Genomic DNA, 27,602 nt, shown 5'->3' with positions numbered 1-27,602 from the left:
AGCCTGGGACCCTCTAGTGACCAGGCCAGGAAACCAAACAGTGACCCCCGACAGTAATTAGTTCAGAGCGGGAAGGGCTTGCTTAATAACTGGCAGCTTCTCTAATTCTTGCCTCTGCTTCCAACTCTGGACCAACTGCCAAAAGCCAAATATACCTTCCAGCCCGGTCACACGGGGTGCGGACTCTGGCCAGCCCCCCCAGCTTCCCCAGCCCAGCACCCTCCAGGCAGCGCGCACCTGAAGCCCTGTCCTTTCCCCGCTCTCCCATGCCTGCCTGTGAGTATCTGCCCAAATGCAATCATGGTGACTGGCTCCTTTATAATCTGTTACAGTCAGAAAACATAGCTGTTGCTTGTTCTCATCTGGGTGGTCTTTCTTTTCACAAAATGCACTACAATTGAAGTGAAAGACTCTTTCTAAAATAGGAGCTTTATGGAGACAGCAGGCATTTGTCCACCTAATAGGAATTGGGCGCTCAGCTAGCCAGGGGCTGTGCCCGGCGGGCGGAGCGTTATAATGCATACACACAGCGTTGCCCTTGAAACCCTCTGTCTTATGTGGGGAAGAAGCAAGTAATACAGATGACACTACTGTCAGAGATAAAACAGTCTGAGATGGAATTAACAGGAAACCCTTCTGCTGCCACTTTCGTTGCAGGGGAGCCTAGGGGTGCTAACTCAAAGATCTGGGAACTGCATAGACTTGTCTCTCTGATCTTTATTTGTCCTCACGTAAGATCCCCCTGAATGTGCCCCCCCCTAAATAAAGTAGCTTGGAAAACATTTTTAAAATAGTGGTGCTTTTTTTGTGTGTGGTGTGTTATTTTGTTTAGTTTTGTTTTTTAACAATGGCAATTACTGGCATTTGTGAAGGAATTCTGAAACCTTGGTTTTAGAAAATTGGAGAGCTTTTTAAAATGCAGATTCTAGGGACCCCTGGCTCATGGATACTGACTGTAAAGATCTGAGATTCAGTTCAGATATCTTCATTCCTATGGAATTGTCCCGTGACTGTTGCGAGGCAGTCATCCCACAGCTCTCCTTAAGAAACACCACGCAGGGCTGGGGAGCCACAGTGAACATGAACCCTTCCCTGATGGCTTTCGGGTTTGCCTGGTGCTGTTTGGATCACCCTCAGGCTTCTTGTTTTTCAAAAATAATTAGCAATTTCTAATGATGCCTGGAGACATCTTTTTTGTTTTAGGGAACAAGAGATATTCCCTGTTCCATAAGGAATTCAGAGCATTTCCTAAGAGTACCAGCCCCTTACAAAACCCACTGCTGTGACTGTTTAATTTGAAATATATCTGAGGCATTCTACTATGTTCAATACATAATGAGCAAGTCTCTGACTTTTCTTAGGAATCAGCTCTCAGTTATTTTTCTTTTTTTCTTTCTACCACCAGGCTAGACCCAGAAGGCCCGGCTAACTGTCTTCAACGTCAGTGCTTCGGGCAGTAAGTATCAGAATTACTAACACAATTACAATGATTAAAGTGTTCATCTAAAAATAGTGACACCTACTTAGAATCAGCATGACAATGGCCTTTCTAGTTATTTGAGTTACGTGGTAGAAGCTTTAAAATTAGCATTGAATAATTTGTTAAAATATTTAGCAAGATACCTAAAATAAAATACAAATATTTACGGTAAGGAGACAATGCTTTAACTCATTCTTTCAGGAAAAAAAGTAATGATATTGTCCTTGCTAAAATGTATGTTTGTTTTTGCTCGTTAGTGTATCATTAAAATCTTGGGGAGAAAAAGTCTTCAATCATTCACTTAAAAAAAAAAACACCTGTAGTGGTGATTCATTACAGAATTTATTGGGTAGGAAAATATTTCTGTAAGGCATGTTTAGGGAAATAATTATTATTGATTTTGTTAGGATGGCAGCCTATAGTTTAATGAAAATGTGATACAGTTCCTACAGGTTATGATTGTTTTTGGTTGGCCAAGGTCATTGCCTCTGTTTTGGCTTCCCAGTGCCAGGTCCCTGCCCCCCACTGTCCACCCCAGCACAAAGCAAATCCAGAAATAGACTGTTGTACTCCTCCTTTAAGCTCCTCAGCTCTGTAGCCCCGGAAGCAAATTGTCACCTTCACCCCACTCCTAAAAAGCCATTGTTTCTTTTATGTAGCTCTTTCTCTACTCCTTTCTCTCGATCCAAATTTAGAGAATACAGTTTTCTTTTTACTAAATGTTCTCTTCATTTCCTGCCACCTTGTCTTTGGCTTTGGTTTCAACGGCACTTCCTCCTGGAAGTTCCTCGTGCTTTCTTCATCTAGTTCCTTCTCTAGCTGTAAGTTTCAGCTGTCTTTCAAAGACCTAGGTAAATGCTGCCAGTTCCTGGCTGCTGTTTACCTCTGCAGCAGAAATGCTGGTCTGCACGATGGCTGCCCCGAGTTCCTCTCTGCACTCAGCCAGCCAGCATGTGATCGCTGGATGCCTGCTGTGTGCCTGTAACACTAGGAACCAGAGCTGAACAAGTTCAAGGGGGAAGACAGTTTCCACTGGTCTGTTTCATGGACCTAAGGGTAGTTATCTCTTCTCCAGCCTCACTATTCACTCTTCAAAAGGGGGAGAGTGTCTTGTTTATCTTTGTATCCTTACAGCACTTTGCAGAATATCTGGAGTGTAGTAGGTAAATGATGGATGAAATGATCTTCCTGTGTGGAGAAAAGATGCTGTATTCCAGGAAGGAACCTTTGGAAGTGCAGGTGGCCCCCAATTGACCAGCTTCTCCTTTATCTCCCTGATAAGGTCCCTTCTTGATCTTTAGCCTGAACTGAGCCTCTGCTGTCAGAAGTTTATGAGTTATTGCACAATTACTTGGGAATTTTAAAGAGCTGCTGGGGAGGGTCGTGTGCACTGAGAAGGTCTAGGGGATGCTGGAAATCCAGTCCCTATGGGGAATAGATCTCTTACTGCAGCCAGAATAAATTTTCTGAGCTACAAATCTGAACACTCCGTGTTCATATTTAAAACTGTTTACAGACAATATTTCTTAGGATAAAACATAAACCAATTAACATACCTGACCAAGACGTGCATAAAATAGAGTGCTGCATTTTTCAATTTCTTTTCTCCCACTCCGTTTGCCTGGCTACTTCCTGCTTAACTTTGGTGCTGCTCCTGGTCTCTTCCCACACTATGGTCTTCCTCTTTGAACCCTCTTTTCCCTACTGTCAGCCATGTGGTCAGAGAGATTGCAGGTGACTGTGAAGTGGGTGTGCATCTCCGTTTCTCCTACCACCGTGGTTATGTCAGGGACAGTGGGCCTCACTGAATCAATGTATTTCTCTTGTCTTCTTGCTGCCACGATTGGTTCAGAATGAGAGGCTGATCCTAGTACCTAAACTGGTCCCATCAGCGTAAACCTCATGAAGTCTCCTGGGAATATTGAGAAACTGAAGCTCTTTTGTCTGTTCAGTCTGAAATTTCTTTAGCTACAAGGCAAAGCCTGGAGCCTACAGGCTGGTGAGGGTCAGGAAGGGAGAGACAATGTATGGAGGCAGGGCAGGGAGCAGACTAGTGCCCAGTAGAGGTGGGCTGGGACCGAGAGCGCCATTCCCATTCAGTGTTCATCAGGGGCTGGGCTTATCTTGCCCACTGATGTTTTAGTTAGTAGTTTTGACCTTGACATTTTCACTGGCAATGTACAATCTGTAGAAAGATGATAAAAAATGCCAACAATTTTTAATATAATAGCTTTATTAAAATATAACTCATGTAACAGACAACTTATTTGAAGTGTACAGTTTAATCATTTTAATACAGTTACAGGATTTTGCAGCTATAATTACTATCAGTTTTAGGACATTTTCATTATCCCCAAAGAAACCCTGTACCCATGAAGAGACTCTGCTCACTTCCTCCCCAACCCTCCTGCTCTAGGTAACCACTAATCTCTTTTCTGTCTTCATAATTCATCTATTCTGTATATGTCTTTTGTAACTGCCTTGGTTCACTTAGCATGTTTTCAAGAGTCACTCACGTTGCAGTGGGGATCAATACTTTATTCCTTTGTGTAGATGGATACAATAGCATTGTATGGGTAGACAACAGTTTATTTATCCATTGACATTTAGGTTGTTTCCACTCTTTGGCTATTAGGAATAATTCTGCAATGGACAGTCATGTGAAAGTTTTTGTGGGGACATCTGGTTTCAGTTGTATTGAATATGTACCTAGAAGTAGGATCACTGGGTTATATGGGCGCCATATGATTAACTGCTTATGAGGTTACCAGACTGTCTCCAAAGTAGCTGCACCATTTTATATTCCCACCAACAATCTATAAGTGTTACAATGTTTCCACATTTCTCTGATTTCTTGATAACAGTTGCTATTATCTGTCTTTTTTTTTTTTTTTAAGTAATAGCCATTCTGTTGGGTATGAACTGGTATTCATTATATTTCGAATGGTGTTTGTTTTATGGCTAATGACATTGAGTGTCATTTCATGTAGTTATTAAACATTTGTGTAACTTCTTTGGAGACATGTCTTTTCATATCATTCATCTGTTCATTTTAATTTTTGTCTTTTTATCATTAAGTGGTAAGTGTTCTTTTATATTCTGTATACAAGTCCCTCATCATATATATGTTCTGCAAATGTTTTATCCCATTCTGTGGACTGTGTTTTCATTTCCTTGATGGTATTCTTTGAAGCACAAACGATTTTAATCTTAATGAAGTCCAATTTATATATTTTTTCTTTGTTGCTAATGCATTTGGTGGCATATCTAAAAAGATTTGACTAACCTAGGGTTACAAAGATTTACTCTAATATTTTATTCTAAGAGTTTATAGTTTTAACTCTTATTATCAGGTGTATGATCCATTTTAAGTTAATTTCTGTGTGTGGTGTAAAGAAGGGGATCAGCTGCGTGTACTGTGCGTGTGGATATCTAGTTGCCCTACTGCCATTTGTTGGAAGTGCTGTTCTTTCTCCATTCAGTTGTTCTGTCATCTTTGTCAAGAAATTGACCATAAATATGAGGATTTATTTTTCAAAACAATTCTAGATATGTTGAACATATGTCAGTACCACACCGTATTGATTATTGTAGTTTTGTAGAAACTTTTGAAATTGAAAAGTATGAGACAACCAGCTTTATTCTTTTTCAATATGATTTTGGATATTCTCGTTCTCTTGCATTTTCTTAAGAATTTTAGGAGTAGGTTGTCCATTTCTGCAAGAATGCCATCTGAGATGTTGATAGAGATTGGGATGAATCTATAGATCTTCATGGTGGTAGCTCCCCTGATTTATGAGCATGGGTTTTTCTTCCACTTACTGGGTCTTCTGTAATTTTTTTCCAAAATAGTTTATAATTTTCAGGGTATATGTTTCATACCACCTTTATATGAAATTTAATACTAAGCATATTAATTTTGATGCCATTGTAAATGGAATTATTTACTTAACTTTGATTTTACATTATTCATTACTAGTTGATAGAAATAGAATTGATTTTAAATATTGATATTGGATATTGCAACCTCACTGACCTGATATATAAGTTCTAATAATTTTTTAGTGGGTTCCTTAGGGTCATCTGTATACAAAACCCTTCATCTGCAAATAGAGATAATTTTACTTTTGCCTTTGAAGCCTGGATGCCTTCTATTTCACTCTCTTGCCTAACTGTTCTTGCTAGAACCTCCAGTACAAGATGAAGTAAAATAAGGGAGTATCTGGATGTCCTTGCCTTATTTCTCTCTTGGGCATTTTAGTCTTTCACCATTAAGTATGATAATAATGTGAGATTTTCTTAGATATCCTTTATCAAGTTGAGGCAGTAGACTCCATTACTGAGTTTTAAAAATGCTTTTACCATTATGAGGTGTTAGATTTAGTCAAATGCTTTTGTGTATGTGTCTATTGAAACAATCATGTGAGTTTTGTCCTTTGTTGATAGGGTATATTACATCATTTGGTTTTCTATGTTAAATCAGGGTAACGTTCCTGGGATACATCCCATTTTACTGTGGTATGTAATCCCTTTTATATGTTGCTGGATTTTGTTTGTTAGTGTTTTGTTGAGAATACTTGTGCCTATATTCATAATAAATAATTGGTCTCTATTTTTCTTGTTTACATTTGCCTGATTTTGGTTTCACAGTAATACTGCCCTCATAAAATGACTTGGGAAGTGTTACCTCTGGTTCATTTTGGATGAGATTGTAAAGGATTAGTATTTTTTCCAAAACTCCTTGGTAGAACTCACCAGTTAAGTCAGCTGAGCCTGGGCTTTTCTCAGTGGGAAGTTGTGAAGTTACAAATTCCATCTCTTTAGTTTTTGTAGTTCTATTGGGCTTTTATATTTCTCTTGAATCAGTTTCTGTACTTTGTGTCTTTGCCAAAACCTGTCCATTTCATCTAAATAATTTAATTTGTTGGCATGTGGTTATTCACAGTATTTCCGTATAATCCTTTTTAATTTTTGTAAAGTCTGCAGTGTCCCTTTATTCAGTCATGATTTTAGTAATTTGAATCTCCTCTCCTTTTTCTTTGTCAGCCTAGCTAGAAGAGTGTCAGTTTTATTGATCTTTTCAAAGAACCAACTTTTTACAACATTGACTTTTTCTGTCATTTTCCTTTTGTCTATTTCATTAGTTTTGCCTCTAATATTATTTCTTTTCTTCTGGTCACTTTGGATTCTGTTTGCTCATTTTTACAATGTCTTAAGATGGGAAGTAGGTTTTATATTTGATACCTTTTTTTAAAAATTCTTTCAGTTTCCCTGTAGGAATGCTTTATTTGAATCCTAGAAGTTTTGATATATTGTAGCTTGCATTCTCATCCACCTCCAAGTATTTTCTAATTTCTCTTTGATTTCTTCTGTGATCAAGTGGTTAATTAGGGTTATATTTTTAAATTTCCAAATATATGTGAAATTTCTTTCTGTGATTGATTTTCAATTTCATTCCATTGTGGTCAGAGAAAATACTTTGTTTGATGTCAGTCCTTTTAAAGCTATGGAGATTTATTTTGTGGTCTGACCCGTGCCCAATGAAAAAATTGAGAGCACTTGAGAATAATGTATATTCTGGTGTTTTTGCGCGGAGTGTTTTAGAGATACCTGTTAGGTCTGGTTGATGTACATTGTTGTTCAAGTCTTCTGTTTCCTTGCCAACCTTCTTTTTAGTTTTATCCATTACTGAAATGAACATTGAAGCCTTCAACTATTAATGTTAAATTGAGTGTCTTTTTCAAACTCTGTCAGATTTTGCTTCATTTATTTTGGGCTCTGTTTTTAGGTGCATGTATGTTTATAATTGTTATGTATTTTTGATGGACTGGTCATTTTATCATCATAAAGCATCCCTCTTATCTCTAGTAACCCTTTTGTCTTAAAGTCTATCTTGTCTAATGTTAGCACTGACTCTATCTTTCTTATGCTTGTTGGCATAATATGTCCTTTTCTCTCCTGTTAATTTCAAAATACTTCTATGTTTGAATTTAAAGTATGTCCTTTATAGGCAGCATATATTTGGATCTTGTTTTTTATCCACTCTGATAGTCTCTGCCTTTTGGATGGATGATTTAATCCATTCAGATTTGACATTATTATTGATATATGTGAGTTTATGCATGCCATTTTGCCTTTTGTTTTCTATATGTTTCTACTTTGAAGTACATATAATTCTTTTTATCATTATTTTTTTATTAAATGTATAGTTTCTAGTTTTAATTTCTGTAATAATTTTGCACACTTTTAATTATTTTCTTAATGGTGGCTCTAGGGCTTTCTGTATACATCTCAATTTATCAGAATCTCCCTTAGATTTATACTCACTTAATTCCAGTGAGTTAGAAATAGTAATCCTGTAGAGGTCTATTCACTCTTCCCCCTTTTGTGCTATTACTGATATACATTTTGTATTTCTATTGATATAATTACAATGGTATAATTACATACACATTGTGATTTATAGTTGCTTTATAACTCAGTTAATGGAAGAAAGAAATATATTTTAAAACTGTCTTTTGTAATGAAATAATTACTTTTTTCAAATCTCTTTTCCTGTAGATTTAAAACACTTTTGTGTTTCTTGCTTTCAGTCTGAAGGAATGCTTTGTTTTTCTCCTAAAGTGATTGCTACTAACAAATTCACTCATCTTTTGCTCATGGTTCATTTGTTTTTATCACTTTTATTAGTTCTGGTTGTTTCATAGGGCAAGGTTCACAGAGCTCCTTATACTACCATTCCCCAGTGATACATTTTTTATGTCTATTTATTTTTATTTTCCTGAATGCAAATATGAGGTGTCTGAATCAAAGGATATTATTATTAATCTCAGCATTAACTATCATTTCTGCATATCCTTTTTTTTTTTTTAAGATTTTATTTATTTATTTGAGAGAGAGAGACAGCCAGCAAGGGATGGAACACAAGCAGGGGGAGTGGGAGAGGAAGAAGCAGGCTTCTTGCGGAGGAGCCCGATGTGGGGCTCAATCCCAGAATTCCGGGATCAGGCCCTGAGCCAAAGGCAGATGCTTAATGACTGAGCCACCCAGGCGCCCCATGCATATCCCATTTCTGTCCATGTCAGGGAGATGTGATGAGGGCCAGGTGCTCAGACCTGTCCATATAGGGATTGTTCTACTGGAAAAGAGCGCTACAATTATGATTCTCTGAATTTATATAAGATGGCTTGCAAGGCAGTTCTCCATTCCTGGGAGAAGAATAGCAAACTAGTCTTCCTCAAGAAAAAAGTCTCTGTAGAAAGTAAAAAGTAAAGTCCCTTGGTTCTGGCCCTTTGGAATGAAAATAAATCCCTTTAGTAGGGTTGAAAAGACACCTCTGGTTTGCAATTTTTGGAATGTCTCCATTATCCTGGGCTTCATCCCCCTTTGAAATGTAAATGAACACCTCACAGCTGTATCTCTCTGGAGTTCTTGTCTCTCTCTCTCTTCAGTCATCTGTTAATATTCAATGCTTGTCTTTCAAGACAATTTCCAGCTTTCATTGCTCAAAAATCCTCACCATGTGGAAACTTGAAGGTTTCTAATAGCCAGTAACATATATTTAATTTACTGATTGTTGATGTTCTTTAAGGCCAGAAATACAGTAGGATAAGGTTAGGACACATTTCCCTCTTTTTATTTTTGGTGGTACTTTCTGGTTCCCGGCTGCCAGGAACCATAACTCAGGATAGCATTACCGTTGCCACTTTGGCTGCAGTGACACTCTGTAACAAATGCTGTCTTGGGAAATTCACAATGTCTCTGGAGCTCAGTGTCTTGTCCTGGGAATTAGATGGCTGTCAGGATGATCAAGATCCCCGCTAGCTAAAATTCTCTGAATTGTTAAATATTAAGAGCAGGCTTGTTTAAAACAAACAAAATAAAACAAAAAACTTATATACCACTCCTAGCATCATGGTGGAGAACAAAAATGCATTTCAAGTTTCAAATATGCTCAACTCAATCTTTTGTAACACATTTCACAACTTATTTATAGTATCTCATTTAATAATTGAACTCTATAATGTGATAATGTGAATAAAAATAAAATCTCTAGACAATTTTGGAGTCTCTTCTATCCCAACATTTGTTAATCAAATGATCTCTCATAAACATTTGGAGTAGTATTAACCCACAGTAGTCAACCTCTTCAGCTTGCCTACTCCAAGGCTGACGGGCAGCCATATTTTTAATGTGCTAGGGAGGAAGAGGAAATTCATTAATAGTAATTAGAAATGAATAAACAACATAAAAAAACAACCTTGCAGAAGGAAGAGAAAAGAGATCATTTGGCTCTAGGAGAGGAGGACAGTAGCTTTCCTGGTTCCCCCAAATTTTTTAGAATCCAATTAGGATGCCCCATGAGGCCTGATTATACTTCCTGCTTTGGGATATATGAAGAATCACCTAATTCACTTCTTCCTTTTATAATCTTACTTCGATGTTACAACCATTTCTGCTCTCATGCAATGCATGCATTCCTAAAAATCACTGCACTATGCACAATCATGCTATAAAAAACAGATAATGTGATAAATGTGAAGTTAGGAGCAAAACACTTGAAAGCTGCATTAACGACACAAACAAAAAGAATGGTTGGAAGCTAAAACTGGTATCCCACTTGTATGTATGCCTGTGTCAGGAAAGAAAGCCTTCCTCTGTCCTGTGGTCCTTCTAGCTGGACTTAGAATCAAATTAACATGAGACAGATTTACAGGATAAAATCATATTTACTGGGCGTACATATGGGGAATCAACACAGACATGGAATTCCAAAGACAGTGAGGCAACGTGAAGCTTATCTGAGCTGAGGATAGGGGTGGGGTCTGAGGACACGAAGGGGAGGAAGGCCACTGGCGGGAGATATTTTGAAAAACAGTGGTTGCCCTATTATGTAGATGAGTTCATAAGAAAAAGGGGTCTTTGTTAATAGCTCTCTTCCTGATACAGACTCTCCTTTCCAATATAAATTCAGGCAGTTGTCCAGAGGCAGAGAGCGCTTTCCGCTTCTCTTTCCACTTATGCTGGGTTTTAATTACTTTTAACTTGAAATAATCTTCATGCTATAGTGTCACATTTTGGAGTGTCTCATCCTGCACCCCTTCACATGTCAACTGGTTAAGAACAACATAAATACTGTGATAAGTATTGTACTTTACCTTGGGGAAAAAGCTGACCTTTGTTAGTGTAAATGGACATTAGATGGATTGAAATCTGTGAGCTATTACGAAAGATAGAGGAAGCATTACACAGTTCGTAATCTCCTGCAAGTTTAAAACTGGAGGCTCGCTTTTTCTTTGCCTGTGAGATACACGTCCTTCGAGGCATACCTTTATGGTAGATACCTGTTGCATGAAAATTTAAGTGGGGTATGATGTATGACCATCTTCAGATAACCTCTGCATCACTTCTGGAAATTCCTTTGCTTTTTAGTCTTAACTCGGGGCTTTGCTCAACAGCTGAACAGTTTGGAAATTTTATGGAGTTTTGAAATCACCAAACCAGGTGCTTCTAGTACTAATAGGAGCTGCTTCTGCAGAATTTAACAATTTCTGTTTAAGGTCTTAGTTTATAGATAGTGCTTTATCTTTGATTGTGAGAAAAGATATTCCTGACTTCTTTAATGCTTAGTCCTCAGTGCATAAGCTCAGCATTCTTTCCATTACTTCTATTTCTTTAGGCCTTATTCTTACTGACTTTACAGAGCTTCACATTGTTCCAGTCATAGGTATTTCTTTGCATTCAGAGCATTGTCTCTGATGGTCCCCAGTGTGGATTCCCTTATGCTTGTTATCATTTTAAGTTTCTGCTCCATACTTAAAGCTTTCTTTCTTCATGTTCTCCTTTGTTTTCCAACCAGAGCACTTAGATATGTTTTGGATGTTGAAGGAGTGTATACAGATTCAAAGTAATAGCAAAACACAATCTTTTAGGATAAAGCATGCAGTGAACAGTAAGCTTCTAGAAGAGATAGTTGAGGTGTGTGCATATGTATATGTTTTGTGTATTCCTCTAAGACTCAGTTCAGTTTTCTGTACGCGCCTAGTATTTCTTACAGATGAAACTGCATGTAAGCAAACAAAATTTACATTGTTATCAAATTGTTCTCTAGTAAATGAATTATATTGGAACAATCTTGTGTTTTCAAAACAAGTTTGATAGCAGAACTGACTGTATTTGCAACCCAAAGTACTTTCATTAAGACACCTCCATCAGTCTGTTTTTATGGGCAAAAGGTATCATATGGCTTTGAATTTTTAAATATATATATAAAAAAACAGACAACTTTAAGAATACAAATTGTCTGATTTAGAGTTTCAGGAGTTTTGGAACATTCAGTGTTAAAATAAGTAATTATCCTGTAGACAGAAGCATGTTTGGTTTTGTGTCTAAGATCCCAGACCCCAGAGATAGCCTTCTGTAGTTGGATCAGAATATTAACACGTAACCTTAGGTAAGTTACAGTCAATGATCGCTGTTACGATCTTTAGAGTTATCACTAACTCTTTCAACTGACTTAATGGAAAAAATCATTGTCTAGAAGTACCTATTTTAAGTAATTGAAATTGATCAGGAGAGATCATCTTACATAATAAAATGTAATACATAATAAATGTAACATAAATGCAAAGAAAATCTTGCTTACTTTTGAGTTTACCCCTGTTCTGTCTTATCTCCTGCTAAGTTCATCATGTTGAAACACATCATAAAAAGAAGGCATAGGAACAACTGTTAATAAATACCAAGACTGTGTCCAAGAAAAAGAAGGTCTTTGGTATTGGAACAGACCAGGGCTTGGCAAACTTCCTCTTTAATGGGGTAGATATTAAATATTTAAGGCTTTGCAGGCCCGAGAGCCCCTGTTGCCAATACTTAACTCTGCTATTATAGCTTAAAAGCAACCATAGACAGTACAGATACAAATGGCCATGGCTATGAAGGGAGGCGGGATTTGTCACCCCAAAATTTGCTTTGGCAGAAGGATTATTTTAGGCTGTTGGTGTTTAAAGAACAACAGACATGAGAGAAACTCTGAAAACACAGAGTAGAAGTTAGTCTTTTGTAGTAGACGTTTGCATTTATAAGGGAAATCTCCATTTCTAAGGGTATCTCCCTCACTGGACCAGGAAGAGGAGATGACTAAATATGTAGAAACTTAAATCTGGGTACCAACCTTACTCTTGGTTACCATGCTTTTTTCGGTCACATCCCATAACTGACTCCCCACCCCCAGCATCTTTGGTCTTTAGCGGAAAATGATATTACAGATGATGACTTCAGCCATTTTGGGGGGTTACTCAGTATTCCTGAGACTGTCCCATGCACGCAGGAGGTATACATTTTATTAAGCTTCTGTTTATTTATCTCCTCTTAGTCTGTCTCATATCAGTTTGATTCTTAGACCACTCAGAGGAACCTTAATGGGTGGAAAAAATATTTTTTCCACAACAGAGGGAAAAATCTTTTTTTTTTCCCCCAGAACAGCTGTGTTCCAAGAAAACTTTGGTTACAAAAAAAGACAGGAATCCAGAATTAGCCCAATGGTCATAGTTTGATGGCCCCTTGGGATAAATCATTTAAATTTAAAAATTGATCCTTAGAATACTTACATTTCTGTTATGGAGCTAATCTGTACCTGAGTATAGTGCATCTGTGTACCAGAGATGAGAAAATAACTTTATCTTAATAGTCCAATGTCCATACTTAGCAGGTTACCTGGATCAGTTAGAAACTCTGCTCTCGTGGCACTAAAACCCGCTGCATTTGATCCTTTCAACTATATCAGGTTGGAGCCTTATCTCCATAGTGGCTAATTTAATTGGTTTGGGGAGGTGGATCAAGTATCTGTATTAAAAAAAAAAAAAAGTCTGGTAACTCAAGCATACAGGCAGCAATAAGAACCATGACTATAATTATTAAGTCAGCTTTTGTTGCAGAATCATTTATAGATGTTTTAAGCTATGTATGTTAACATTTATACTCTATCACTTCTTAGTTTTTTAAAGATTTTATTTATTTGAGAGAGAGAGAGAGAAAGAGAGCACAGGTTTGGGAGAAAGGGAGAGGGAGAAGCAGACTCCCTGCTGAGCATGGAGCCCAATGCGGGACTCGATCCCAGGACCCTGGGATCATGACCTGAGCCACAGGCAGGTGCTTCACCAACTGAGCCACCCAGATGCCCCTGACTTAGTTTTTAACTTTGAGCACACTACTTAGGAAGTCTGTGAAGGCGGGTGCCTCGCCTTGGGCTCCCTGCTCAGAGAGGAGTCTGCTTCTCCCTCTGCCGTTCCTTCCGCTTGTGCATACTCTCTCTCACAAATAAATAAACAAACAAAACCTTGACAAAACCTGTGAGGCAGAGACTGGTAAGCAGTTTTCTCTTCATAAAATTGAGGTAACTTGGCTTCTGCACAGACAGACACACCTATAATAATCATTCCATATAATACCTGTATTTCAGATTAACTAAATCAGGTCAGTGATTAGATATGTTACTATCTAGGGCCTGAGCATATTTTACCTAAAGAGCAGTCAGCATTGACTTATCTAATTAATCTTAATATTCACTAATATTTACCAGGGTTTCTCAAAGTTAGCAGTATTTCTGTGTTGACCTGGAAAATTCTTTATGGTTGGAAAATTATTTTTGCATTGTTCTTGTGCAATGTCGGATGTTCAGCAGCATTCCAAGCTTATGCCAATTAGATGCCAATGTGCGCCCCTCCCATGCGGTTATAATAATCAAAAATGGCTCCAGAGCAAAACATCAGTTGGGAACCACTGGTATCTACTAGAATAATATATGTAGTGTTCTGTGATATCGTTACACAGGTAGGTAGCTTCTAAGATGGCCACCAATAATTTTCATATCCCTGCTTCATGCTCTTGTGTAATCTCCCTTTGAGTGTCAGACAGACAGTGATTTGCTTCTAACCAATTGTCTGTGCCAAAAGTGATGGACTACATCAGAGATGACGTTACAAAAACACTCTGTCTTCCATCTTGCTTTCTCACTTGCTCTCTGTGATGATGGCAGTCCCCATCTTCTCAGCTGCTTTATGGAGACCCAGGTGGACAGGAACGGAGGGAAGCCCCCAACCAATGGTCCATGAGGACCTAAATCCAACTAGCAACCACCCGAGTGAGCTTGGAAGTGGGTCCTCCCTCGTTTGTACCTTGAAGTGACTGTAGCCCTTAGTGACACCTTGTTTACTGCCTTGTGAGAGACCCCGGGCCAGGGGACCCAGCTTGCACTCTCACTTGTATTCTTGGTCTCAGAAATATTTTTATATTATACGATATAAATGTTTGTGCTTTGAGGGTCTAACTCCATTATACGATAATAAATGTTTGTGCTTTGAGGGGCTAACTCTTGGGATAGTTTGCTATACAGCAATATTTTATTATTAAATGAATTAAGAAATTTTAGACTTTTTAATCATTTTTTTTAAGTAATTTCTACAGATATAAGTCATCTAACACTAAGCTATCATGATTTTGTTTGTTCTTTTATTTTTGCTGGAGGGTTATCAGTGGTGGGAAGCTTTTCTTTCCTTTTCATAATTTATCTTCATTCTCAGATTTATTCCTTACAAGACACATGACCACTAACAGAGGCACAGAATATACAGGGAAAAAACAGGTGTTGCACAAAACAGTAAAAAGAGTGATATGCATTATAGCAAATGTCAAGAGACAATTAGTTTAGTACATATTGAGTATGTTGTTTCGATATAACAGCAAAATCTGAATTTGAAATGAAAAGGAGTCTCTTTGATAATATTTCGAGAAGGAATAGTGCACGTGTAAAGAGTCAAGGAGAGAAAATGCAGAACTGCCAGTTTTGCTTCCATATTATTGAAAAAGGGAATGACTTTCTTGCTGTAAAAATGCATGACTAAGTCAAATGAAAGACCTAGAAATAACTGGGCAGGAAAAGGTTGACCCAGCAGGCCTGGGTTTTACGCTCCACGTCAAGGTTTGTCTTTAGGACTGGCCTTTCACTGTCTCCTGGGAGATAACCTCTGATCTCTTGGACTAGTCTGCCTGATAAGAATGTTTCTTTATGTGTCAAGCTGCTGTACCAGCTTGACCAAATAGGTTTATCCCAATAGTGTGATTTATGATGAATGCCTGCTAAATGCCCACATGACAGACACCCAGTAAAAACTCTATAGACTCCAAGGCCCAGGTGAGCGTCCCCTGTTGGCAGTACGTTTCATGCGTCCTTGGGCTGTAATAAACTATAAATTTGAGTATAATGACTTTTCTGAATCCTGTGAGCCCTTCTAGCAAATCTTCAAGCCTAAGGGTGGCGGTCGGGAGCCCTGATACAGAGAATACTGTAAGAATCATTATAAAAGCATTTAGGGGCACCTGGGTGGCTCAGTCATTAAGTGTCTGCCTTCAGCTCAGGGCGTGATCCCAGGGTCCTGGGATCGAGCCCCGCATCGGGCTCCCTGCTCCACTGGGAGCCTGCTTCTTCCTCTCCCACTTCCCCTGCTTGTGTTCCCTCTCTCACTGGCCGTCTGTCTCTCTGTCAAATAAATAAATAAAATCTTAAAAATAAATAAATTAAATAAATAAATAAATAAATAAATAAATAAATAAATGCATTTAGGGCTTCAGTTTCAGATGAATTACATGCTAAGGTGCTAAAATAACTAGTAACTATATCATCAATATCATGCAGTACTGTTTGAGAAGTCATAGAAAATAAGTACCAGAATATGTGTGACCATCAGATGTGATCCTACTTGCTAAAGAATGAGCATCAAAAACTACAGATATGTGAGCTTGATATCATATTCTGGAAATATTTTATAACATCTTGTGGCGCAGACACTGAGTACATTGAAAGCAGGACTTATCTAACATAGCACACGATATGTACACAGCAGGTACTCAGTAATTACAAAACTGAACGAGTTCCAGGAGCCTAAAAAGAGAAGGGATCATACTAGAAACCCACATAGATATAGAACCAGTGTGGAAGCATAACCCAACCCCATTAACTTTTTAAAAATAAGGTGGTATCTAGTAAGAGTGGCCAAGTAGAGGAAGGTCACAAGATTATCTAGATTTCAGAAAAAAATGTTAAAATCTTTCATGATTTATTTGTTTACCACTTGGAGAAATGTAGACCAGATGAGAAGAAAATCAAGTTTTGTCAGAGCTGGATGATAGTGCGTCCAGATGATTGAACGGTGGCTCTCCCAGCGTGATCACATAGGACTCTGTCCTAAGCATTGTCCCAGCTAACATTTTTATCAGTGACTTGGATAAGGAAAAAAATCTGTGCTTATAAAATTTTCAGAAGACAAAACCCTGAGAGAAATAGCTAATAGGCTGCATAACAATCAGTATTTGAAAAGTTCTTGACAGCAATTTGTGTGAAAAAGACTTCAGGATTTAGCTGACTGCCAACTCAAAATAAATCAGCCGTGGCTGCCAAGAAACTTAAATAAATGTGTGTTGTATGTAAATGCAGGAGCGTGTGTGTGTGTGTGTGTGTGTGTGTGTGTGTGTGTGTGTTTCAGTTGTGGCTCTCAGAAATTACCTCTTACAAAATCAGTGGAGCTAACAGAATCCACCCACAGAGGTTGTCCTCACCCAAGAGTCTTGGTTTCTGACTTGCATGTCAGTTGTTCTTATATTTATGATCAACCATGCGGTACATAATCATAATCTTTAGGATTCAGCAGTTTCTAAGAGTCCTGGTATGACCAAGAAAGCTGTTGTCCTCAATGACTTTATTAATGCAGGAAGTGAATTGTCAAAAGCTATGAGGGCGCACCTCAATTAATATGTATTAAATTGTTTTAAGTAACCCACTTTAGCAAGAATTGTGTGTTGGGGTGGCTTTCAGAGCAGAGAGGTGGAGGAATGAATGACCTGCCACAGGGTCACCCGCCAGAGGGGGGTTATCTACAGGGTCTGAGAAAGAAAGCCTGTGCGAGCGGGGCAGGGGCACAGTCCTCCCATCACCTTAAAGGCCCAGAACTAATAAGCAAATAGGTTTGAGGGGCAATCCGATCAACAGAGGAAATTGTAGTGTGTGGAGGTTCCCCACACCCACAGTGACACCCACTGCCCTCTGCGAGGATCTCCAAGGCCCCCAGGCCCTGTGGGTCCTCTCCCTGTCACCTCCTGCTGTCTGTACCGGAGGTGTGCAGGACTTCGGGGAACCCAGGGGAGCGCACCCCTCGTAGCTTGGCTCTGGCTGCAAGGGAGCCTGCATGGCAAGCCTGTGAGAATATAAGGACCGTTGCTGCTAAGAACCTGGGAGGGAGATGGTGGGTGAGGACCAGCGTGAGCCTCTGAAGGGGCTGGGAGGAGCACGGAGTAAACACTCCAGCAAATACCGGGGACAAGTACTTCTGACTCAGCTAAATGCTAGCAGAATGTTTCTTGTGGCTGTCTTTGTCTTAAAGGAAATGAACTTGTAAGGAAAATTAGCGTAAAATAATCAGGAGCGAGATTATGAGAAAGGTTAACAAGTGTCGTTGACCTGGCATGATCAAGTGTCAGTCGCTGTCTGAAAGTGTGACAGCAAAATTGGACCCCAAATGCTGCTTGGAAGGTGGAATCAGATTTATACCTTTTAAAATAGTAGTAGTAGTAGTAGCAGTAGTCGTCATAGTAGTAAATAACAATAATAATAATAATAATAATAGTTACATACTATTTGTAAATTATTACATAATAAATTGTAAATTTGCAATTGTAAATTGTAAATATAATAAGTTGTAAATAAAATATAATTATCAGAAGCATAGGAGGGCTGTACTTGCTGTTTCCAGCTGCCTGAAGGTTACATGGTTTAGCTCCCTCATTCATGTATACCAGATTATTTGAATATCTCATATATACCTGGGACTAGGATATTATATGGATTTATTGATGTCCTGTAGTTGAGAGTTGAATGAGAGGAGAGAAGGAAGAATGTCCTCCAATAAGAGAGATCCATTACCAGTAAATTATAACCAACAGCAACATTCCTGTTTTCCTCAGGTGACCTGGGTCATGAAAGGAAAGAAGAATGTGTGTGTCACAGAGAGAAAGGGAGATGAGAGAGAGAGAGACTGAGAGACTAGCTTGATAATTTCTTTTTAAAATTGAGTTTGTCTGTAATAGCATCAGATCACCATTAAACAAGGTAATTCCCATAGACAGAATTCTCCATTCTTCCTTGTAGATGATTTGCCCTTCAGAAAGTAGAGGGAATGGGATTTGGAAAAGGAAGGCAATTGTATAAATTGCTTAGTACAAACAAACACACACTGGTGAGGAGTTGCAGAATTAGGTGTAGGCTGCAAAGATTCATTTCCACCTTGTCTTAGGCCAGTTCCCTGGAAGCAGACTCTGAGCTGGCAGCTTGCAGGCAGGTTGGTTGGTAAGCAGAGCTGACGAAAAAAAGAGTTGGAGAATTTGACCTGCAGTCCAGTTACCCAAGAGGCCTCAGTTGATCCCCCACAAGGTTTGGAACCTGTAACAGCCCTTTAGAGTTGCACCGCGTTGAAGAAAAAGTACCTGAGCTTTGCCCTTGCCTGTCACTTGTTGGGGATGGGTTGCCCCTGGCAGAATGGTGTAAGTTTGGTCGAAGCACTTCCTTCACCTGGAAGCAGTTTCAGAGGGGGTGCTCTCCTGCGAGGAGCTATCTAAGCAGCTGGGGTGGCAGGGAAGGGGTAAGAAGGGGACATGTAGTCCAGGCATGAAGGCATCCAATCAACACCCCTAGATGGATCCTAATCACTAGATTATCATTCAACTCTCCCAGAATTTGCCTGTTTAGACGGAGTCCTTATCAGCTTTAGAGCGGTGGGTCTCCTCAACTCAGCCTCTCAAGATTCAGCAGAGAACTCAAGTAGAGAGTTGGTAATCGAAAAGCATTTGAAGGTAGTTTACAAGATGGATTGCAAGGAAAAAAGTGGTAGAGATTCTGAAAAGAAGAATATTGGTCACAGAAAACAGAACAGTGGAGCCATCGTCTGTAAAGGTAGTGTGCCACAGGGAGAAACTGGCTTGCATTTTTTTTCCCTTTCCTAGAGTAACTTTCAGAGGTGCAGCAGACAAATTACAGAAGATAGAATTAAAATTGATTCTGCCCATGGGGTCTGCCTCCGTTCCACCTAAATAATACCAAAGAGCCAGGAGCAGGCGTAACGAGAATTCATAACTTCACAGCTTAAATGAAAACTATGGAACTCATCAGAATGATAAACCTACCAGGAGAGAGAAAGAGAAATGTGTTTTTATTTTTTAAAAAAATACTCTTTGGTGCAATTCAAAATAAAAAGAAAAATTTCTTAGAGACCACGGAATTACAGGAACAAAGAAGGCTGTGGGGTAGGTAGCTTTTCCCAGAAAAAGAGCAGATACTTCTGAAGAGCCAGATATTGCCTAAAATATTTCCTAGAAAAAGATTTAGCTCATGCAACCCTGATTAAAGGCTGCAGATCTAGATAAGAGGTGAATATCTTTAATTTGTAAATGCATATGAATGACTGTAAAATATATTTATTAGGCTGTGTTTCAATTGTGGAATTGTTGCAGACTGCTCTGTGATTTAAGATTGCATAATTAGACATATCCAACTTAAACAGCACCAGAATTTAAGTCTTACAAATGTTGTGTGGGGGTGAATACATCTTACAGGAGCAGAGAAGGTTCCAGTGGATGCTTGGTGGAAGGAAAATGTTGCATTGTGGACTCCATATGGTCAAGTACTTAGTTTTATTGGCTCTAGAGTCTGGATCCCTCAGTTCAAGTCCCGTGTCTACCACTTACTAGATGAGTTCAGACAAGTTTCTTGAACTCTGGACTCAGTTTCCAAACCTGTAAAATGGGGATATTCTTTGTAACTACCTCACAGGACTGATAGGAATGTTCAACACACTGGTGAATGCTTAGAGCTTTTTAGAGTGTCAAGCACATTATAGTAAATGACAATTATTTTTATTACTATTAATTTTTGTGGTGAGCAGAAACATCAACAAACTTTTCCAGAAGAGAAATTCTAGTAGAACTGTAGTGTGGATATGATAAGGTCTGTAGAGTTTAGTGAGTAGGACCAATGAGGTTTAGTAAAAGAGTTACCTGAAGCATTAAAAAGTTAGAAACTTGGTATATTTCTTCCTAAGAAATTAGTTTCTATCATTATTTTGAGACACCCCATTAGTTTATAAACACATTTTCAGTATTCGATGGGGTAATGGTTTGATTGTTCTAATCATTCTTCACTTTTGACTATAATAATAGTACACATTTACTAATTGCCCGCTGTATGCCTGGTTCTAAGCACTTTGCACATATAGACACAGCTAACCTTCCTCTAATCTGTTGAAATGAGGTACATAGTAGTCCTGTTTTAAGTGAAAGGAAAAGTAAGAGAGTTTCTAGTAACCTGCATATTATTAAATTGTGAAGTCAAGGTATAATCCCGGCATGCGGGCTCTGGAACCTGTGCCCTTAAACAGCATTGTACTATAGTGTGTCTGCTTGTATGCGTGTGCCGGACTCAGTAGAAATTATTGATGAGTAAGCCTTTTATTCATTAAGTCAATTCAAGAGAATATAATTTTTTGATGTTAGAAGGTCCCTGCTATGATTTCAGCCAATCAGTGTTTATACTGTTTATACTCTTGGGCTATTTACAGCTCCTCCTCTTAGTAAAGTTCGTGAACAGTGACCATGAAGTCAGGTTTTGTATTTTCCACACTCACTTCAAGCCCTGAATGGCTTACTTGGCCCCCGGGAAAGCATGGCGGCCTCAGGGGACTCCAGGAACAGTGCCTCTCGGTGGTGGAGGGCTCCCCCCAGGAGTATTGGAATCCGCCAGTGAGCAGTGAGGGTGCCCCAAGCAAAGCAGCCCAATGGACCAGCCATCAGAAACTTGAATTGGCAGCCCCAGGTGGGTAACAGTAGAATCCAATCAGAAGGGTTGACGTGATTCTTCCGTTGTATTATGGTCACACTCATTTGAGGTCATTGAAATCTTATTTCTAGATACAAGATTTTTTTTCCCTCTAACATGAAAAAACAATTGTTTTCCTAACATTATGTCTTCATTAGCAGGGCTGCAGTACTAAAATACCACTAATGGGGTGCTTAAAAAACAGAAGTGTATTGTCTCATTACTCTGGAGACTAGAAGTCTGACATCAAGGGGTTGGCAGGGTTGGGAAACTTTTGTCCTTGGCTGATAGATGGCCGTCTTCTCCGTGTCCTCACATGGCCTGCTTTCTGAGCATGTGTGTGTCCACATTTCTTCTTATGAGGACACCAGTCATATCGGGGTAGAGCCCCCCCCCCCAATGGCCTCATGTTACACTAATTACCTTTTAAACAGCCTATCTCCAAGGTCACATTTTGAGGACTTCCACATACAAATTTTAGGGAGAACACAATTTAGTCCATAACACATTAGTAGTGAAATAAAAATACGCTCTGCCACCCGAGAGCAATTACTTTCTCCTGTCACCCAAACCCACGTATTACTGTAGTTCAGTAGAAGCTTCGGATTAAAAGAGGTAATTTTAAACTTTGCTCAGCATTGTCTCCTAATGAGCCAGCTGCACAAAATTGAGGTGGATTTTCTTCCTCGTGTGGCATTTTGTTCCTTTGAAGGGAGATGGCAAAGAGGAAAGCTTCACAGAGTCAGATTTCATTCTGTACCTACTGGAATCAAAGAAGAATGTTCCCAGTGTACACAAATGAATAGGATGTCTGACCTTGCTGTCATTTTTATTAGAATGTACTGAGGCTTTTGTTTTTCATCTAGCAGTAGCTATGGTTACATTTCTCCTATTTTCTAGAAGGCATTTGTCAGAGCACTTATGTGTCCAAACAGTCTCAATCTTACTGATCTGGAATACAAATGACTAGATACTAAAAATTTAATGCATCAGGGTCCTCAAAATATTACAAAATAATTGGAATTAAAAATTAAAACCAAAGTGAGGATAAAAGTTAGTGACAAGAAACTCAAAATGTAGTTTCATTTAGCAGTTTTTTGTTAAACTATACAATAATGGAAGAACCATTGTTCTCCAAGTTATCTGAAATGTTGATCCCCACTATTTTAGCCCTGTACTTCCTTATTTCTGCCCATAAGTATACTGTGAAGGAAAGAACAGATCAAATCATTTCCATGTTCTTCCCCATGACAGTGATGAGAATATCATTATTTAGATAAAGATGGAGTAAGCCTGAGCCTGAGTTAGAAATCCGGTGAATATGGTGGAAAAGCTGGATGGGCTTAACAAAGACTTTAAAAATCTCAATTTTTAGAAGAGACTTTCACTTTGTTACTAACGTAGAAAGGACGGTATAATAATCCTCCCTGTACGCATCATAGCCTTGATGGTCATTCCATCTTGACGGTTTTTATTTTGATAACCCCACTCATACTCCTTTTCCTCTGCTTATTTAGAATTGAGTCCCAGGCATTAAATATTTTAGAAATAAATACTTGAGTATGTATCTCTAAAGTATAATGGCTCTTAATAAACATAACCAAAATACAGTAGTACGAACATGCTCCTATATTTTTCCGCAGACTTTCCTTTTGAGGCAGTTTTCGGCTCACCGTAAAGTTGAGAACAACATATGGAGATATCCCACGGACCCCCTTCTTCCCCTCATGCACAGCTCCCCCCATTTGCAGCATCCCCCACCAGAGTGTTGTACTTGGTACAACTGATGAACCCACACTGACACATAAGTCACTCAAACACCACAGTTGCCGTTAGGGCTCACTCCTGGTGTTGGGCATCCAGTGGGTTTGGACAAGTGTGTAATGACACGCACCCACCATCAGTGTAGTTTCTCTCCCTAAACATGCTCTCTCTTCCACCTCTTCATGCCTCTCTCCCCACTAACCTATGCAACTACCGATCTTTTTACTGTCTCCACAGTTTTACCTTTTCCAGAATGTCATATGGTTGGAAACACATAGAATGTAGCCTTTTCGGGTTGACTTCTTTGACTTCTTCATCTTTGTAATATGCGTTTAAGGTTCCTCTGTGCCTGCTCGTGGCTCAACAGTTCATTGTCTTTTAATGCTGAAAAATAATAATAATGTATTAATATTGATAATATTTTAATTTTCGTTATGTAACATAATTCTTTAAACATTTGTATTCCCCAGTTTTTATATATATATATATATATATATATATAAATAAATAAATATATATATATATATATATATATAATATTTAAAAATTCAGATGAAACCCATATATTATAATTGCTTGAAATACTGCTTGGATCTTTTTTTTTTTTTTAAGTACTAGTTATACTTGTTTCTTGCTCTCTTTTTCTGTCATTTTTGTTGTTTTTGTGGAGGAGACTAAGTCTTCTAAGTTGTAGAAAGTTCTCATACAGACTATCAGGAAAACAGTTGCCTAGGCTATCTGTCCCCATGAGTGTCTTTCCCAGAACTATAACAGCAGAAACGGGACTGTGGAGCACGTAAAGGATTGTGTGGAACACTGAAGCCAAGAGCCGATGGCTGAGGCCAGTAGGTGCATCTCAGAAACAGGGATCGGAATTCTCACTCGGTGTCCTTGACTTTGGACGGGTTTCAGATATTTGCGACTCTCAATTTCCAAGTATGTAAAACCATACATACACATATCATAGTTAAATTACTCAAAACAGAAGTCCATCCTCCCTCTCTCCCTCCCTCCCTAGATGTGAAGGCAGCCAGAGAAATAAGACAGAGTTCTTGGAGGATGGAAGAAGAAGAATGATAACTGATGTCCCAACATGTGTGTAAAACAACTGATCTTCAAAGAAGAATGCAGAGAAAATGTTTAGTGTTGCTAAAGGTGGATCATTACAAGGAACCACCTGTGAATGAGAAACAAACAGAAATGATAAGGTTTAGGGATTTGGTGTGGGCAGCAGATGCAAGGTCAGACCTCATCTTCGCTGTATTGTTTCTTTTTTTTTTTTTTTAAAGATTTTATTTATTTATTAACAGAGAGAGAGACAGCCAGCGAGAGAGGGAACACAAGCAGGGGAAGTAGGAGAGGAAGAAGCAGGCTCCCAGCGGAGGAGCCTGATGCGGGGCTCGATCCCAGAACGCTGGGATCACGCCCTGAGCCGAAGGCAGACGCTTAACGACTGAGCCACCCAGGCGCCCCTGTATTGTTTCTATATAGCTTTAGAAGTTATACTGCCTGATCTTTAATTTCCCTCATCTTTCAAATGAATATAGTAACTGCTACCTCATCAAGATGTAGTCAGGATTGAAGGAGACAAATCAGTGAGCAGCACGCTTAGTAAAAGTCACAGCCACCAGCACTTGTCAGGTGTGGCTAGAGGGAAGAGGCTTTGCTCAGGCAGTGTAAACCAAGTCTTCGTGCATCATCTCCATCTCCTTCACGTCCATCCGTGTGTGTGAGTACACCAGGCTACAGCGGCGATCGTCGCAGAGAACCCATTATTTGAAGTAACTCATTTGAATGATCCCTGAAATATTTTTTTCACAAATATTTCATAGCTAAGTAACAGGGTTATAATTTTTTTTTTTTTAAATGAAGAATAAGGAAGACAAAGTCAGAAAGAAATACACGTGGGCTTGTACTTTGTTGGCTATGGTTTATTAACTTGGCTGGGCGGATCCATTTATCCTGCTGTCTGTTCCTATGTCTATAATCTTTCATAATAATTTTTAAAATTATAATTCAGTTATAATTAGCTCCCATTCAGAAATGACAAGTCTTTAACTAAATTATGGGATAATTTAGTTTCAAGTTTCAGTTAATGATGTTTGGGGATGTGCAGAAGGTGTTAATGATAAATGATATTGTAGTTATTGATTACAAACATCTTCACTTCCTGTTTCTCTACTCTGTGTGTTTAATATCCTCTCTTTCTCATACATCGGAGAATTTCTCTTCCTTTACGGATATTAAATCTCTCTTTGTGTTATTCATGTTACGTTGGCTGAAATAATTTAAGGAGTAAGGTTGATAATATATTGATGAGATCCTATGGCTCTTAAACTGTAGCAGTATTGGTCTGGACCTACTGAGGATTTCTTACATCATTGGAAGCTACGAATTTGTCTTCACTAAATTCCAAATATATTCTTCTCAGTCAAACCTGGACTGAAAAGAAAAATTGTCCACAAACAGGTTTAATTAATAGTTTTGCAGTGTCCTTAATATATTATTTTAATGAACAATAACAGATTTTTTTAAATATGTATGCTTATCTTACCTCACTTAATGTTTTTTGTAATTGGTAAGATAAACTCTGGTATGAATTACTGAAGGCATATTGATTTCAGCAGATAGAAATGCTCTGAGGTTTTTACTAATCTTTACAATCATTATTTTTTACGTACTTGAGGCTTACTCAATTATCCTTCCATCTGTATGTGCTTGTTCATTTGGAGAAACTCTTGTATTGAATTATTTAGGGATAATCTTAAATGAGAAATATAATTTATATGAGTTCAGATCATTTATTCATTTATTCATTTATTTTCGCCAGTTAGAATACATCCAGGTTCTTCTGGTAGCAGAACTTCATTTTTGCTTTGGGTCCCGATCACTCAGCCCGTGTGATTGAAATGATGGCAAATTTAAGTCATTCGCAGATGTCGACATAAACCGAGGACCGACCCAGCCGTCACTCCCGTCCGTATGAGCACAGCGAGTGGTTCAAAGACGGACACATGAGCTAAGAAACCAGCCAGAACCAGCAAGCTCCATGTGGGATCCCAAGAACACAGCTCCGGACCAGCAGCACTGCTCATGTGACAGAAAGAAGACAGTCTCTTTGATAATAAAAAATAGAAGAAAGATGATAGGAGACGGACAGAAAAGCTGAATTCTTTTGATGTTGTTTGAGTCAATGATCCCACTGTGTCTGCAGCTAGCATATTCCTTGTGTCCTGCAATCAGGTTTGACTTGAACTTTCTGTGAGTTTTAACTAATACAGTTGCACTGGTAGCACTTAAACTGAAAGTATTATTCGGAATAATTAACCAAAATATTTAAAAATTTAGAGGGAATTTGTTTAATGTCTGTGTGAAGCCAGCCTTTATCTTTTTAACTTATTTATTTATCTATTTAATTTTTGTTCTATTTATTTACTTTTTTAAGTTTTTTAACAGACATTTGGTGTAGCCCCCAAGTCAGCTTCTACATTCTTGTCACATATTTGCAAGCACACAGCAAAACCTGGAATTTAATCTAGTAATCCCTTACTAGCTACCCAGTTTGAGCCCTTTGTCTCTTCCTGCCGTATATATCCCATGAAAATATTTAATCTTGCAGATTACTAACTTGTCCACTTAACTAGATATTCCAATATCCTGCTCCACATCTGTGAGTCACCACAGTTTAGACAGGCTGGGTTCGGCATACACTGAGGAGCCTTCCGTCACGCATAGTTTCCTTTCTCCATCTAGCAGGACATCAGGGTCAGAATCAACAACACTCTTTTCTCAGGTTGTTGGCGAAGAACTAATTCTGTGACAACTGCTCTCTGTGTCTCTGACCTCTAAAACTGTGCATTTCTGATGAATGGCATCCTAGGAAATAAGGCTCGACATGTTTGCTTGTTTGTCTGAAATCAGTTGAAAAGAAAAAGTAAAAAGCACTTTAGGGATGCATGTGGTTTTCACTTTGATTTCGTTGTTGAAAGAAAGAAAGAAAGAAGAAAGAAAGAAAGAAAGAAAGAAAGGAAGGAAGGAAAAAGAAAAGAAAAGAAAAGAAAAGAAAAGAAAAGACAAGACAACAGGCTCTGCATGGAGTCACTTGGCTGAGCCCCAGGTTGGCAAACCAGGACTTACTACCTAACCTAATTTTACTTTCAGCCTCTCCCAGGAGTGGAATTTTAAACCAGTCAGTATGGAATTTCCTGGTCAACACTAGTAAACTAATCTGCATCATAGGCCCCTCCCCTTCAATCAAAGGAAGGCAACTTTGCTTGAAATAATCTCTTTCACTTGTGACTTCCTTGTCCCTGCCCCCTAATGCCTGTAAAAGCCTACCATTTGTACAGCTCCTCGGAGCTCCTCTTGTTCGATGGAATGCTGCCCAATTCATGAATCGAAAAAAAGGCAATTAGATGCTCAGATGTACTCAGTTGAATTTTG

The 27,602-nt window shown here is 38.7% G+C and overlaps 1 long non-coding RNA gene across 2 annotated transcripts in view; it reads left to right on the top strand.

Annotated features, from left to right (window-relative positions):
• LOC103662445 overlaps positions 1–27,176 on the top strand; it is a 512,157-nt gene extending 484,981 nt beyond the window's left edge. For both annotated transcript variants that reach the window (XR_568454.2, XR_005835098.1), the window contains exons 6-7: positions 1,406–1,456; positions 25,990–27,176. This is a non-coding gene — a long non-coding RNA (uncharacterized LOC103662445). The remainder of the gene's footprint in view (positions 1–1,405; positions 1,457–25,989) is intronic.
• Positions 27,177–27,602: the final 426 nt, after the last annotated feature.

This window comes from Ursus maritimus, unplaced genomic scaffold, assembly GCF_017311325.1.
Source record: "Ursus maritimus isolate PB19 unplaced genomic scaffold, ASM1731132v1 scaffold_16, whole genome shotgun sequence".
NCBI lineage: Eukaryota > Metazoa > Chordata > Mammalia > Carnivora > Ursidae > Ursus > Ursus maritimus.
Note: the sequence above shows the minus strand (reverse complement) of the source record. Positions and strands in the feature narration are given on the sequence as shown.